Source organism: Garra rufa, chromosome 4 (assembly GCF_049309525.1).
Source record: "Garra rufa chromosome 4, GarRuf1.0, whole genome shotgun sequence".
NCBI lineage: Eukaryota > Metazoa > Chordata > Actinopteri > Cypriniformes > Cyprinidae > Garra > Garra rufa.
Window position 1 is genome coordinate 35,698,732 of NC_133364.1, and position 16,811 is coordinate 35,715,542.

At 37.2% G+C, this 16,811-nt stretch overlaps 1 pseudogene; it reads left to right on the plus strand.

Annotated features, from left to right (window-relative positions):
- The window catches only part of LOC141332905 (membrane-spanning 4-domains subfamily A member 15-like), a 29,469-nt pseudogene extending 18,427 nt beyond the window's left edge, over positions 1 to 11,042 (plus strand).
- Positions 11,043 to 16,811: the final 5,769 nt, after the last annotated feature.

Here is a 16,811-nt window from a genome sequence, read left to right on the forward strand (position 1 = left end):
GTTATTTATGTAGTCAAATCCCAGATAGCACACGTACATCTGCAAGATGTCTGTTAAAGATCTCTTGATCTGGAAAGCATCTGCTGTGTACGTCTGCAGACGTTTGCAAGATGTCATTTTTACCTACATTCTGATTCAAGAGCATCTTAAAGACATCTAATAGACGTCTATTTGACATCTGATGGGAAACGTCTAATAGATGTATTGCAGATGAGCAAACTACATCTTTCAGATGTCTTGCAGATGTAAATGCAGACGTCAAATAGACGTCTCCGAGATGTACATGTGCCATCAGGGATATTTAACTATATTTTTTTTGTCTTGTGATTTAAACATTCTGTTTAAAAACTAAGTTGTAAGTATATTTCACCTTATCACACCATTGTTTGAAATTAAATCGTCTTATATAGCACCAGTTTATAACAAAATTATGTCAATTGCACTTTTCATATAGACGTCTAGACTCTATATTTACAGATACTAAACACCCACCATGAACAAGCCCTAAACCCTTTGCCCTAAAACGTGAGCTGGAACTGCCTGGAAATACATTTGACCAGAGCACGCCACGTAATCTTGTAACCCTATGTGTGCATTAGTGTGTGCTGGCCAGGTGAGTGATATTATTGCATGGGCGTCGAGTTTCCCCTCAGGAGGAAATTTCGCTGTTGGACCCAACAAAATCAGGAAAAATACTGCTGTGGGAGAAATAGGCAAATATTTTTCGAGGTGAGTGCCACAGAAATTAATTGTTATTTGGGGACATTTTACAGTCAAACCTGAAATGTGTTACTCTCAATCTAAGTTCGATATCAAAATTTAATACAAAATGTAACAACAAATTATTAGGAATATTTTATCAGGGCATCAAGTTATGATCTGATTTTAGCCTTTAGGCTCAACAAACTATATTTAACAGTTTCAATTTCTGCCTTTGATCTCAATTTGTCTCTCTCTGCCACACACACTCTTTGTTGTGGTGCAATATTAACAGATTAAAGACCAAGAAGTTTTAAGGAGGATGTTCCATATGACGTCAAATGATTTCAGTTTGCTTTTGGAGAAAGTGGAGGCCCAGATTTCCCATCAGAACACCAGACTTAGACCAGCCATCACTGCAAAGGACAGGCTGGCTGTAACACTGCACTTCTTGGCAACTGGTAAGACATTTTTATGTGTTATGTCTGCTTTAAGACCATTTCATTTCATTTTTGAATGTTGGTGTGAATGGATCATTGTTATCTTTTTTCTTTTAAGGTGAAACCTTTAAGTCGCTTAGTTTTCAGTTCAGGATGGGGGCCAGCACCGTCTCCATGATTGTGGCAGAGACTTGTGAGGCCCTCCATCATGTTCTCAAAAAGGACTATCTGAAGGTACGTATTTGTATAATTACAAAATGGTTGAATCTCAGTTTAATTGGTGTATCATTGTTCTAAACCTCAGGCTTATATATTGTGTTCTTATTTAAATGGATAGTTAGCCCACAAATGGGAATGACACCATGATTTACTCACCCTCAAGTCATTCCCATTTTTGGTTCACTGTCCTGGCTCTTCCAAACTTTATAATGGCAGTGAATGTGTTCAAGATTTTGAAGCAAAGTTAAGTGTGTCCATAATTATAAAAAGTGCTCCATAGCCTCTGGGGGGTGAATAAAGGCCTTCTGAAGCAAATCGTTGGAACAAAAATCATTGTAAGAAAAATTAACTTATTTAAAACTCAATAAAAAGTCATCTTCAGATTCGCTAACTATTGTACATGCTTTTACAAGAGTGTGGGGTTCCAGCGGATGATGCAAGCTCCAGTGAAAAGTGATGAACATGGAAGCGGAGTGGAGAGAGGTAAACAAAACACCAATCACGAATTAGAGAAGAATGTCTGAGGATTTTGATATAAGCCAAAAGGAGATTGGTTTTCCTTTGCTGTAAACAAAACTTGACTTGCGAGACTGGCGTATCCTTCTTGAAGCTTATGTTACACCTACTTTATCTGCTGGAATGCCCCTCTCTTGTGAACATGCACATGACAGTTAGCAAAAGCTAGATATTATGGAGCACTTTTATTTGAGGTTTTTTTTCTTCATTTTGCTTCAAAAATTTGAACAACATTCACTGCCATTATAAATCTTGAAAAGCCAGGATATTTTAAAAATATAACTACGATTGTTTTGATTTGTCTGAAAGAAAAATATACATCATGAATGGCTTGAGAGTGAGTAAATCATGGTGTAAATTTTATTTTTGGATGAACTATCCCTTTAAAGGAGAAGTTCACTTCAGAACAAAAATTTACCGATTGTTTACTCACCCCCTTATCCTCCAAGACGTTCATGTCTTTCTTTCTTCAGTCATAAAGAAGTTATGTTTTTCAGATTTTCTCTCCATATAGTGGACTTCTATGGTGCCCGCGAGTTTGAACTTCCAAAATGCAGTGTCAATGCAGCTTCAAAGAGCTCTTAAACAATCATAGCCGAGGAAGAATGGACTTATCTAGCGAAACGATTGGTTATTTTCTAAAAGAATTTTTTACAATTTATATACTTTTTAATCTCAAATGCTCATCTTGTCTGGCTCTGTGTGTATTCCGGTTCAAGACAGTTAGGGTAGGTCAAAAAATCTAATTTTTTCCTCCAACTTCAAAATCATCTTACATCACTGCAGAAATACTGACCCAGTGTTTACAATGTGAAAGTGAAAAAAAGATTGAATGCCCTTTACAAAAAAAAAAGTAAAACTGCAATGTATGGCAATCTTGAAGTTGGAAGAGAAAATGAGATGGGGGTTTTCGACATACCCTAACTGCCATGAACTGGAAAACACAGAGTTGTTGCAGAGCTAAACACGACAAGCATTTGAGGTTAAAAAGTATATAAATAGTAATTTTTTTTAGAAGATAACTGATTGTTTCACTAGATAAGACCATTCTTCCTCGGCTGGGATCGTTTAGAGTCCTTTAAAGCTGCATTTAAACTGCATTTTGGAAGTTCAAACTCGTGGGCACCATAGAAGTCCACTATTTGGAGAACATTGCTGAGTTTGATTAAGGGTGTAGTTAAAGTTTTAAGGATAGTGGGACTCCAGGAACAAGGTTGAAGACCACTGGTTTAGAGCCTTTTAAAGCTACATTTAAACTACATTTTGGAAGTTCAAACTCTGGGGCACCATAGAAGTCCACTATATGGAGAACATTTCTGTATTTGATTAGGGTTGTAGCTAAACATTTCAGGATAGTGGTTCCTCAGGAACAGGGTTGAAGACCACTGGTTTAAAGTCCTTTGAAGCTAAATTTTGAAAGTTCAAACTCGGGGGCACCATAGAAGTCTACTATATGGAGAACATTGCTGAGTTTAAGAACAAAATTAAAATTAAAATTTAGAATTTTACATTAAAAAGTGTTCTACTCTGAGGAAAGTGTCTCTGTTACTTTGGAGATTTAACTGAAATCAATGAGAAATGTGATTACACTTTTTAATTTGTTATACATCCAAGGTGTTACCAACGTGGTCTCTGTGGCTCCCTCCGACCGCCATCAGTGGGAACCCTCCCTGGACTCTTAACTACATTTCCCATCAACCCCGTACCTGGGACTCACTTCCGGTTCCGGGTCGACCGGGTCACTTCCGCCTGACGGCCATTTATAGACTCGCTTCGCGGGCATTTCCCTGCAAAGTTTTGCATAGTTCTTCTATCAATCCTGAGCATTTCCCTTGTGTTTATTGTCTTCCTGTTGCCAATTGGACTGTTTATTCCCTCCTGTGATTGTTGCAAAATGATTGCCTGCCTATTGACCCTATTGCCTGGATTACTGACTACGCTTTGGATTATCTGTATTGCACCTGTTTGCCACTGTTCTGAACCTTGCCTGTCTGACCTCGTATTTAATAAAGATTGTTGCACATGTATCCTCAGCCCATGACTCCGTCAATGGACGGCTCACACAAGGTAGGTAAGCAGCCCAAACAATTATTCCACGCTTTGGTTTAAGCAGCCTGCTGTACTGGGTCCATAAGGAGCAAGCTCTTAATTTTCTGCAAACGAGATGAAATTGTTATTTTAAGACAATTACAGCAGTTCTTTATTTTAATTTTCATTCTATAGATAATTTTATAACCATCGAGTTCACACACCGACATTATTATACTGTAAAGCAGTTCGTATTAGTATTATTATTAGTATTAGCAGTAGCATTAATATATAGGCTGCTGTCTAAATTAAAATATTCAGCCTCTCACGCAAATGCTACAATGCTATGCATCTCTCTCCCTGCTTTTGTCCAAATATATCTGAGAGCCGGCAGGTTAGCATTTTGGTTTACTACTCAGAAACTCTCATTGTGCTACTCTAAGCAAACGTTTATCAATCACAGATTGAGGGTATGTACAGATTATTCACTATTGTTTTCATATTGCATAGTGTTGGGACAGCTGACCATTAATTTAGACGAACTGGGCAACGACATTAAATTCTAAATACATAGACATTAATTCTAACATGAATTAATGAATTGTATAAAGAATTATAATAATAAGTGAGTATTTGCATGGATAGTCTGAACGAACGGTATGGAAAGAAATCTTACCTGATACATCCAATACTTCAGCGACTAAAGCCCAGCTCTTTTCTTTGTCGCTTCGATTGTGGTATGTTTTTGATGTTACGTTGTAAAGGCATTCATGTTCTTACCAAAGTTCGATCCTTTTTCCTTCCATACGAGTTGTCCAATGTGTTTTTACACCGCAAGCTTTTCTTGTCGCCATTATCTCCTTGTGTAGTAAACCGTCTCAAGGGTAACAGTGACGCCATCAACCGCCGCCTCAGTCGCTAATATTAAACATGCTTAAAAAAAAGCTTAGTGGCAACGACTGGCAACGACTGGCTCTTGAATTCTAAGATTATTATCTTTAGACACCACACACTATGCGATTTTTTTTTTTTTTTGTGACGACTGCAAACAGCGACTGAGCCCGACTGGAACAGACTATGCCCGACTAGGCACGATCTGTGATCAACACCAAATTCCATTCATAATTGGCATGAAAATCGTGTAGTGTGTTCTCGGCTTTACCTTAACCGATTTGAGACAAACAAGCTCGAGGGAGGGTTCAGTTAACGGAAATACGTTTAACGTTACATTTTTACAAAATTAACATACTGAATGAATTAACTGGATTAAAGATATTCAATGACCCTATGCTAATTTTATTTGATCTATTTAACCCTTTCACACTTAAATGTAAAGCGTTGTGGATGGAATTGGGGTTAGTTTGAATTATTTTTTACTCCACAGTGTCACACATAAATTATTCTGTATTCTGGTAAATTTTTGATGCAGGCCTTATTTAAACGTTACATGACACAGTTGACTGGCACAAGCCATAATTTCACTAATCGCTTTAGTATAGAGAAACTTGGCACTCTGCAGCTATAAATAGGACCCTGCTTCAAAAATGCTTACCTGTCCTTTAATTTGACAAGTTGATTGGTCACTATAAATATGATGGCATAACAATTATATTTTGTACCGTTCAATAAGTTTTGTCTTAAGTTAGTCTGAGCAGACTGACCATTTTCTGACCTTTTCTCCTCATTAAGGATCGCTGGGCTCATATGTTGTAGTTATTCAAACTTTTTATTCAATTTCCTTTAGTCCATAGAAGTCATCTGTTTTTATTTTTTATTGACAATACCCATTTATAACAATTTAACTTCCATAATAGATTGATGCCCGAGAAGTTGAACGAAGCATCAGGGAACATCTAAGAGTAATTAAGGAAGAAACGGAGAAGCTTCGACAAAATCTAGAGCTCATCAAAGAAAAGATGGCACTGATGAAATGCTACCAAAGAAATTGTGTCCAACCACAGCACAGAGGAGACTCTCTCTGAGTTCCCATATTTCAGACTGGCCAAAATAGTAGGTACAATAGTGTGTTAATTGCCTCCTTTCATTGAGTTGACTATAATGTAATACAGGTTTGTTCTGCTTTGCCTTTTATCTTAACATAAGCTTCTTTGGATTATGAGAGACCACACCACTGTTGATGTGGACCAAAAAAATTCTAACACAGCTCTCTGACACCTCAAGTCTTTCGAGTTTCATGAAGTCCCCTGATAGAGAAGTTCAGGTACAAAACTGAGGACTGTGTAGATGGCAGAATGAAAAAAGGTAATTGAATTTGCACTGCTTTTCAGGTACCACTGACACCCTACCTTGTATCTGTAATGGTTCTATATAGCACCATTTGACCAAGTGTGCCATAGCTTCTTTAAGAGTAGGTGTCAAGTTCCAAAAAGGTTTCCCTATGATTACAAGCCCCTATGATTGTTTCTATTGAGCACCATTTTTGTTGAAGTAATCGTGCTATATGGTACATCTGATGGTTCTACATAGCACCATTTGACAAAGGTGCCATATAGCACCTTTTAAAATAGGTGCTATATAGCACTAAAAGTGGTTCCCCTATGATTACGAGCCAAAGAACCACTCTTACTGCTATATAGCACCATTTGTTTTTAGATGTGCTATCTTGGTAGTATAAAACAGTAAAGATCCAAGTGTATCCCACTTTTTCCCAATTTGATTGTGTCCACCAGTGTATTTAGAATTTTTTTTTTTTTCAAAAATTTTCCCTCTCCTCCATCTCCCTGATCAAATCCTCAATGGATTTCTGTTTTTTTTTTCCCCTCCTTGATGGTGTGTCTGGGTCTGGGCTCACTGAGGATGTAGATATGGTTTTGTACAGGTACAGGTTTGAGATTCAGAAACCAGAATGTCCCACACAGTCATACCTGTGAACTCTTCAACGCTCGTCATCCAGTTTCAACCACCAACACAGACAACACCTCTTACGACGGTGACAAATGTACCTGTGCCTGTTTATGTCCAACAGGTGGCGAGAGTTTCACCTCTTCGTGGACCTCAGGCATTTCTGAAAGGCCAACCGAAAGCCCTTGGGGTGAGAAATGTCTCATAAACCTAAATAATCAACCTTTCTGTGTGTATATGTTGCCTTGAGGACTAAGTACCTAGGTTTATCATCTACAGAGTAAAACAGTCAACTTTAAAGTGTATTAGTGACAGAGGATATTGGAGCAAACTATAAAAAAAATGTTAAGTAATTCAATCTTGCAAATTCGAAAATACAGTGACATTTGCACATGGTAGTTCCACACTTCCAGAATATATTTTTGGGATATTTTCTGGGATATACAATCATACAGTAAATTCATAACTACAGCTGCCATAAATTGATATGTATTTTAAATTGTTCCCCTTTATGAAGTCCTACTCAGACTGTACATTCTTTTTTTTTAACAGACGGTCCAGATAATGATCGGTGTGCTGACTTTCCTGTTTGGCATTGTCTCTACAGTTAGTGCAGAAATCATCTTTGTCATTAGTGGTATTCCTTACTGGGGATCTCTGATCGTAAGAAACAATTGTACAATTTAGTGTTCTGTCTTTTATGATATAAGCTAGATATTCCAAGTCTCATTTTTGTCTTTCTCTCTCTCTTCTCAGTACATTACCGCTGGCGCACTCTGCATTTGTGCTGAAAATAATATTAATTCACCCTCCAGTCTGTGTTTGGTGTGTACACAGCCAGTGGTGCTTAGACCATGATTAATATATATTTTATTTAAAGGGATGGTTTGGAGTAGAATTGACCTCATTGCTATGCACTCCGAAGCCCATGTAAATACCCCATCCGAAGTTTTTTTTTACCTTAGTCAAACATTTATGGAGATATTAGAGTTTTTCGAATTGCTTGTTACAGGAGTGATTGGTACATGTGATGTATCTCGTAAATTGCACCACTAAACGTGCAAGTAATCTTACCAAACTTGTACAGTAGTGTAAATAGGTTATGTACTCACAAAATGCTGCATCGGAACATTTGTAAGTCCTCCATGAGTGTTTTAAAAACACGTTTTAGCCGATCCCTACTAGTCTCAAAAACTACAAATGGCGACACGTTGACGTCACTTCCCTGGTTTGAAAAAAGCACGTAAAAGTCCTCCTACAAGTTGACATGCACACAGATGTAGTAGGAGGACTTTTACGTGCTTTTTTCAAACCAGGGAAGTGACGTCGACTTGTAGTTTCTGAGACTAGTAGTTCTCGGGTAAAACGTGTTTTTAAACACTCATGGTGGACTTACAAATGTTCTGATGCAGTGTTTTGTGAGTACATAACCTATTTACACTACTGTACAAGTTTGGTAAGATTACTTGCACGTTTAGTGGTGCAATTTACGAGATACATTACATGTACCAATCACTCCTGTAACAAGCAATTAGAAAAACTCTAATATCTCCATAAATGTTTGACTAAGGTAAAAAAAACTCCGGATGGGGTATTTAGATGGGCTTCGGAGTGCATAGCAATGAAGTCAATTCTACTCCGAACCATCCCTTTAATTTATATCAAGTACTTTTAAATCGCACTCGATTTACATTAACATGTTAACACAACGTTTTAAAGTTCTTGCTAATTTATTGATTGGTTTAACATTGTTGTTTTTCTTTTTCTGCTTACAGGTGAACGCTTCACTTGGAAGGAACATTGAGTACTATAACCGCAGACATCGCCATTATTTTAATTTTACTGGATATAGTTATAGGGCCATACACTTACTCTGAGAACTATGACTGTGATGAATTAGTGAGAATGTATACGGTATGTCATCAACTTTTATATTCACATTTATTTAGTTAATTACTATAAGATCACTGTTTGGTCAGTACATAAGCATTAAAGTGATAGTTTACCCAATGAACCCCAAAGGTAGTCGATTCTGGACAGCTGAGCATTCAGTGTACCAGTGTAAGTAGTAATTATGATTGATTTTCTTACTTTTATTTGTGTTAATGTTGACTTTTCTCTCAGACTCTTTTCATGGGCATCAGAGCTGTGTTGTTGGTTTTTGCCTCGCTTGAGTTCATCTCCATCTGTCTGTCAGCATTTGCCTGTAAAATTAAGTCCTGCTGTCATCCTTATCAGGTTAGTAATGAGCCAAATCAGGGGTTCCCAAACTGTTTTTTTAAATAGGCTTACTTCCAAATTGAAGAACACAGTAAGTTAGTTTGCCATTCCAAACACAGCTAATGTATGTGTTATTCAAAACCCAGATAGCACACGTATGTCAGCAAGATGTCTGTTAAAGATCACTTGATCTGGAAAGCATCTGACGTCTGTGAGATGTCAGTTTTACATACATTCTGATTCAAGAACATCTTAAAGACATCTAATGGACGTCTATTTGACAGGAAAATGACCAAATAAGGAAAACGGGAACTAATACGCAGCAAAGAGGTCCAAAAGACTGACAATTAGGTTATGCTTCAACTTGAGGCCTGAGTTAAACCGTTGTGTTTTCTGATAGACAGAACTTTTCTCCCCCTGCTCCACTTAAAATAAACCAGCTTACACTTCATACTGTGCTTGGGATTCAGCACATTTAAGCCTAATGCAGGGCTGCCCAACCATGTTCCTGGAGATCCTCCTTCCTACCCTGATCAAACACAACTGTCTGTAATGATCAAATGCTCCTTCAGCAGGGGAGTGTCACATTTGTAGACTCAGAAGTTGTTGTTTAAGTAATATGTCAGTATGTGCTTTAAGCCAATATAATAATTTAGAGTCAGTTCCCTACTTAATAATATTTTGTTTCCTAACATTTCAGGTGTTTGTTGTTAAAACTCCCTTTCTTGTAAAACCCATTTCTTTTGTGCCATGTAAACAAAAAAAAAAAAGACAGATTAAAGTCATATTTTGAGACTAAAGTTGAAATATTTTAAGAATAAAGTCAAAATGTTTTGAGAATAAGGTCGAAATGAGAATAAAGTTGAAATATTTAATTAGAATTAAATAGTAGCAATTAAAGTTATAAGTTGCCAGGCCAATTGATATAAGTATATGTGGGATTATTAGCAGAAATCATCAAAGTTGATATACTCGCAGAGACAGTTTGCTTGTGAATATCGTTTTGTATCTTTGATTGCATTTATTAGGCCTATTTGTAGTGCGCCAGCCACCCAATAATAGCATTAAGCTTTGTGCTTTTGGTACTTTTAATATAAAACAAAGTCTCAGCTTTCAAAATCTTTCAGTTTTATAGTGAAATATTTTGTCTAACAATAATGTATTTTTCATAACAAGACATTTGTTTCATTAAATTATACTGTTTTCTTTGTAAAAGTTCCACCACCTAGGCCTACTCCGCAAAAATGCCTGTTAAAAACAACAATAAAATGTTCTAAAGCAGTGGTTCTCAAAGTGTGGTACTCAGATGAATTGTTAAATTAAATATAAATTAATGTTAAAACACAATACATTTAATCTTTATTTGAGTAAAGTACAGCATTTTTTTTATTAAACTTGGGTACAACACATTTTAATTCAGTCATTTAAGCTTTTTTGTTACTTGTTTGTAATCACTGTGCAGTGTTAATGTTCAAACTGTGTATTTACAATGTTAAAGTGGCTGCAAACAATAAATATTGAGCCACTGATATGCAGAGATTGATTAAGTGTGAGTCTGTGCATCTCTCAACAGTCTTCGGCAGGTGCATCTCTACGAATCGCAGAAGTAGAGTCTACTAATAGCAGAGTTTAACTGCTTCAAGAATAGCAACATTAGCATCTGTTGTGCAATGTTATGTAGCTTTCAGTTTTGAAATTAAGAAATCCAGATGAAGGCTTAAGGTTCCACAATGGGACATTTCAAAAGCATTTCTGTCTTTTGCTTTCTCCAGTTCCATTTAAAATACAATGAGGTTTATAAACCTGTGATACTGAAACTGTCTGCCGGTGTTATTGCATTTATGGCATTTCACAGTAAAAGGCATAAAACAGTACTTGTGTATTTTTTTTTAGGTGCAGTATGCTCCTTTACCTCCACAGCCCTCTGATTTCAGGCCCAGTCATTTGCATGGTCAAGGTAAGAGAAACCTAAACCTGAAATGTAGTTGGACTTTGTGTAATGACCACTTGCCCCTTGTTTTATTTTAAGGCGTCACTAGAGGGCGCAAGGGAACTTAAGGTTAGAGCTGCAGTACAAGAGAAGAAAGGTTTCATGTGCGTTGTATAGTGCTCACTTCAGAGCAGCATTTAAAGTTTATTATAACGTTAATTGTGTTTAGCCCCCTTTTTCTTGGCAATAGCGGGACGAGGTATGTTAAATTTATAATGCATTTCATGCTGTTGTGTTTTCTTCTTATTTTGTGGAAAAGTAATCCTGTTTGAGTGCATCACGCTGTTTAATGCTCACTGATTCTTGAAAATTTGGCAAAAACATGTCCCAACAAGAAAAGTGCTCATTCTGTTGGAAATGAAGAACATTTTCATAAATCAAAAGAATCAAGATTATAATCAGAGGGTCAGTTGCACATATGTAAGGTTCTTTTATAGTTTTCTTTTAATTTTGTATTAATTTAATTATCAAATCTGGCCCATTGCCTACAAAATCACTTGTCCTCAGATAGGAGATAATCATTTCAGCTTGATTAAAAAAGCAAAAAGTAATCATTTAATTGAATAATAATTTTACTATATGAAAGAGTACATTGTAATATGTATCACAAATTACAAACACTGTGTTTGAATAATATTTACAATTATTTTTGGTTGCACAAAATGTGTCCCACATATGCGTCACCACCGTCAGATATTTATAAAAAAGCAATAAAATCAGGCAACTACAAGGTCAACTGCATTTTTGAGGACCACATTATCAAATCTTCAGCTCTACTGTATGCTTCAAGATCAGCCAAGCTCCTGTAAATTTGCTATTTTCTCTTAAAATTGTTCATATTTTTGGACACTGCTACTGTGGCAACCATAACATGTCAACACCGTCTCTTTTGTATAAATAATATTAGATTTGATTATGACATAAATGTATACTTTTTAAAAACAAGTCTGAAGTAGCTAGCAACAGAGTGAAAACAAGATGGCTACTGTGAACAACTAATGCATAGCATGGGAAATAGTAGGTTTTTGTCACCACCGTCAGATGTCACCACCGTCAGGTTTTCTGTCTGACGATGTTGAAATATTTGAAAAATGTTTTATCAGAGTGCTCAGGATTGTTATTTGTTGGACCAAATAGTTAAATAAAGTTGTTAAACAAGAAGCCGTTGACTTGAGTGGTATACATTTTGGAATTTTATGTTGTAATGAGGCCACTGTCACCACCGTCAGATTAGTGTCACCACCGTCAGAGGGAGTTTTAATTTTTTTAAATAAATATGCATAGGGGCCTACAATATATTTTGTCAGTGCTGCTGAGTTAATAAAGTAATAGTCTCTTTTAATACAAAAATACATTTGTTAAATAAAAAAATTTTTTTTGTTTGATTTAAGCAAAAAGTAAATGTTGTAAAACACTAAAAAGTAAAACGCCTATTTTATGAAAAAAATACAAAATGGGGAGGTGACACCAGTACATTGCTGAAAAGCTAAGACCTTGGTCTATAATAATATACATTCAGATGGTGTAATTAAACACTTTTTTTTTTTTGAAAATTAAAACCTGTTTTATCCAAATTCTCAAGAATCACTGTGCTGTGAAAGTTTATATTGTCACATATTGCATACGTACTGCTGGAGTTTAATTTCTGTTATGTTTCTTTTGTATAGTTTTACGGTGATAAAGGATGCAGCATGGATAAGTTTGAGCGTGGTGCATTGAAGTGCTGTGATGTAAAGGAGTAAAATAATCGCGCATTATTAATGTTTATTGCACCAAGGCTTAATAAAACTGCAAACACCCGTCAAAACTCTCTGCCTTATATTTCGGATGCCAAAGGGGCCGCTACACTTTGAGTAAAATGGTACTCATTTATAATAATAATATATATGAGTGCAATAATTGCTATATAATATTATCAATAAGAAAGTATTCATTAAACTGATTATTGGGTTGTTGTTTTTTTGAAGATACCTGTGGCCAGCAGAACTTCCATTTCTCACCAGCCTGCAGAATTTCCTCCACAATACAGTGACTCCAAATAAATATGAATAAGTGGACAGTGTTCCCTTATGAAACAAAAAAAATATAGAAATGTATTGGAAAATGTAATGCAATATATTAAGTAGTACACTTCTATATATGGGAAACTACTGATGATATTTTTAAGTGTATTGCAATATTTTCATGGACCATGTATGCTTATATTAATACTTATAAAACATGCATCCTTCCTCCGTTTGATCCGCACTGGTTCCTCCTGTCGTGTCCCTGGCTCCTTCCTCCGTCTGATCCGCACTGGTTCCTCCTGTCGTGTCCCTGGCTCCTTCCTCCGTCTGATCCGGACTGGTTCCTCCTGTCCTGTCCCTCCGTCTGATCCGCACTGGTTCCTCCTGTCGTGTCCCTGGCTCCTTCTTCCGTCTGATCCGCACTGGTTCCTCCTGTCCTGTCCCTCCGTCTGATCCGCACTGGTTCCTCCTGTCGTGTCCCTGGCTCCTCCCTCCGTCTGATCCGCACTGGTTCCTCCTGTCGTGTCCCTGGCTCCTTCCTCCGTCTGATCCGCACTGGTTCCTCCTGTCCTGTCCCTCTGTCTGATCCGCACTGGTTCCTCCTGTCGTGTCCCTGGCTCCTCCCTCCGTCTGATCCGCACTGTTTCCTCCTGTCGTGTCCCTGGCTCCTCTCTCCGTCTGATCCGCATTGGTTCCTCTTGTCATCTCCTTGGCTCCTTCCTCCATCTGATCCACACTGGTTCCTCCTGTCGTGTTCATGGCTCCTCCCTCCATCTGATCCACACTGGTTCCTCTTGTCGTCTCTTTGGCTCCTCTCTCCGTCTGATCCGCACTGGTTCCTCCTGTCGTGTTCATGGCTCCTCCCTCCATCTGATCCACACTGGTTCCTCTTGTCGTCTCTTTGGCTCCTCTCTCCGTCTGATCCGCACTGGTTCCTCCTGTCCTGTCCCTGGCTCTTCCCTCCGTCTGATCCACACTGGTTTCTCCTGTCGTCTCCTTGGATCCTCCCTCCGTCTGATCCGCACTGGTTCCTCCTGTCGTGTTCATGGCTCCTTCCTCCATCTGATCCACACTGGTTCCTCTTGTCGTCTCTTTGGCTCCTCTCTCCGTCTGATCCGCACTGGTTCCTCCTGTCGTCTCCTTGGATCCTCCCTCCGTCTGATCCGCACTGGTTCCTCCTGTCATTGTTTCTATGGTGCGAGGACATGCCTTCTGGGAGTGGGGCGATATATCAGGAATTTGGACCTGTTTTATTGTGTTTTCGCCTGTTTCTGTTCCATTCTGCCCTTATTTGGTCCTTTTCCTGTCCTTGTTTAGTCTGATTATTTATTCTGTGCTCCTGTGTTCCTCCAATTACCCCACGCATTTAAGTTCTTGTCTGTGCGTTCCTCCAGTGTCAGGTGTACATGTTGTATACATGTTCATCTTCCCTTCCTGATGTGGATTTACCCTGTGTTCAGATTTATTAAAATATTGTTTCACTTATCTACATCTCCATCATCCCTTCCAACAGTGTAACGTGACAAATACAGGCTATATAAAGTTTAATATTCATGCTCATCATGCACTTCTTTAATGGGTAGGATGGATTTATGGAAACACGTAAATATAAATTCATGTATTTTATTAAGGTCAGTAAAGTACAATTTAAAGCATACACAAAAACTAGACAATAAATATGCAAAAAAGAAAGAAATAGTAGCTGATTGAAATTGTGCAAGAGAGTGTGAGGCAGTTCAGCAAACAAGATTGGATTGTATGTATTTGTGTTTTTGTCTCAAACATAAGTACGTTTCAGTCAAACTAAGTGGTGCAGAATTGATGTCCCTTGCTCTTATGAGCAAAGTTGTATAATGTTCTTGAGCTGGGTCATCACATCCCACTCTTTATTTTTTTCATCCATACATGTTTCTTTATCACACTTAGGTGTGTATAACTTTTAAGTACTACTTATGGACACTGTGAAGCACTACACTATGTCATGACATCGGTATGTTCAGCCAATCAGATTGGCATGTTTAGACATGTATTTCAGACACAGTGTCTATAGTTCCTATAGCGCTGATGCCTAAATAATATCTTATTCATGTTACTGTTAGATTTCTATACAAGATTTCCAACCTCAGATGTCAAATCCTACCACAAAATATCCATTTTGTCTGATATCCAAACCAGTAAAATCTAACAAGTCTTGTCTAGTAACCAAAGGTGTATTATCAGACTTCTATCAGCCTGAGAATTCAACCAAGAAAGCTACAGGGTTCGTACGGGTGCTTGAATTCCTTGAAAATGCTTGAATTTTAATGTAGTGTTTTCAAGGTTTGAAAAATGCTTGGATTTTGGATGAAGTGCTTGAAAGTGCTTGAATATGCAGTTGCATCGGTTTAATATTAATTCGCTTTCATACTAAATAGTTATTTTTTGTTATGCTTATAATATGTAAAAGAAAGAAAAGAAAAAAAAACAGCTCCGCACGAGTGTGCACGTGAGGCTGTAGTGTGATCCGCCGGTCTTTCTTGCTGCGCGCCCTCTGATGGAACAGAGCGGTAGATAAAACATGCCAGTTATCAGGAGGTTGTTGCATCAGCCCTCGATGGCTTGAAAACGACAAATAAGAATTATGTTTAAAACGAGAATTTGGGGATCGCAAAATTGCCTGCCCGATGTCCCAGGGCTATTGTGTTTTCCAGTCGGGCTACTAAAATGTTTCACCGGACTATCTTAAAGTAGAGGGCTCGTGCGGGTCATTACAAACTCATCAATTTAGCCTTATCAAAGTTAAGGCCATACAAAGTTTTAAATGTATTAAATAGTATAAAAAAGGGTTAATTATAAGTTTAAGAGTTAGGGACGGATATACGAGAATCGCGATAGGGCTGGATAAAACTTAAAAAGGCAATGATGTCATATTGAATAAATATGCATGCTGCAGGTTTCAAAGTCAAAACGCGGCACGGATGTCTTTATATGAATGTATCTGAAGGGAACCGACTGTCCTCAGAAACGTGTCGTTGGCATTTTCATTTTATGTCTGATAAAACTGCGTTAATGCTGATTTGTGTACAGCCATTACTAGGAAACCGTAGAATTTCAGCACTCCTAAAGCGCCCCCTCGTGACAGGGAATGCATTTGCGAATATTCAGCTGTTTAGTAAGATTATCACCAATTTTGGCCCATGTTTTTGTGCAGCAAACACATAAGACTTGTAAATGTAAAAGTTATGTGCTTTCTAAAAATCTAAACAATTAAGACAGTAATATTTATGTTTTAAATAAATTATACTTGATATATCAATTTTAAAGGTATAAAGGCTGAAATGCCATTGAATAAGATGTTTTGTTTTTGTGAAAATCTGAATTATAAATCATGTCATTTAATGGCTTAATGTTACTGTACATTGTTCAACCCCACTACGGCGTTCATTTTACTTGTGCAGCTCTTAAAAAGGGTCATAAATTGCCTTAAATTGATATTTAAAAATTCTGCAGATACACTGTAAATAGTGACAAAAATACCTTGATATTTGTTAATAGGAAATCAGATAGGAGTCTAAATGTCAATCAAAAATATTTTCAATGTTTAAAAAATTGTCTTTTTTCATTTGGGCCATTTAAATTTTATTATTAATTTTATAGTGTCTTTTTGACTACCTTTTAGTACTTTTAGGCTGGAATGTGAAATGTATTTGTGAAAATCCTTCAAGTTTTAGAAAGTTTTCAAGTTTTAGAATTTTAGTTTATCATATTTTTTTACAGTCATTTTATACCAGTCATTAATGTGTTACCATAGACATTGCCCTACTCCACTCATACAGTATTACTTTTATTTGT